The sequence below is a fragment of the Merops nubicus genome, unplaced genomic scaffold, assembly GCF_000691845.1.
Source record: "Merops nubicus isolate BGI_N331 unplaced genomic scaffold, ASM69184v1 scaffold39364, whole genome shotgun sequence".
Classification (NCBI taxonomy): Eukaryota; Metazoa; Chordata; class Aves; order Coraciiformes; family Meropidae; genus Merops; species Merops nubicus.
In genome coordinates, this window is record NW_008605593.1 from 1 (window position 1) to 218 (window position 218).

Consider the following 218-nt stretch of genomic DNA (forward strand, 5'->3'; position numbering starts at 1 on the left):
GGAAAGAGCCGGTTCCTCGCCGCCTGACCAGAGCACCTGGATCCTTTTCCAGAGCCCCAGGGCCAGGGCTGCCCCTTCCTGCTTGGCTACCTCCTCGCTGCTGGATCCCCCTGGCATTGCCCCACTGGGAGGTGGGGCACCCCAAGACTCCTGAGTGTCTCCGTCTGCCCTGCCCTGGGGGAGAGGGTCCTACCCGGTAGGTGTGTGGTGGCAGGGGG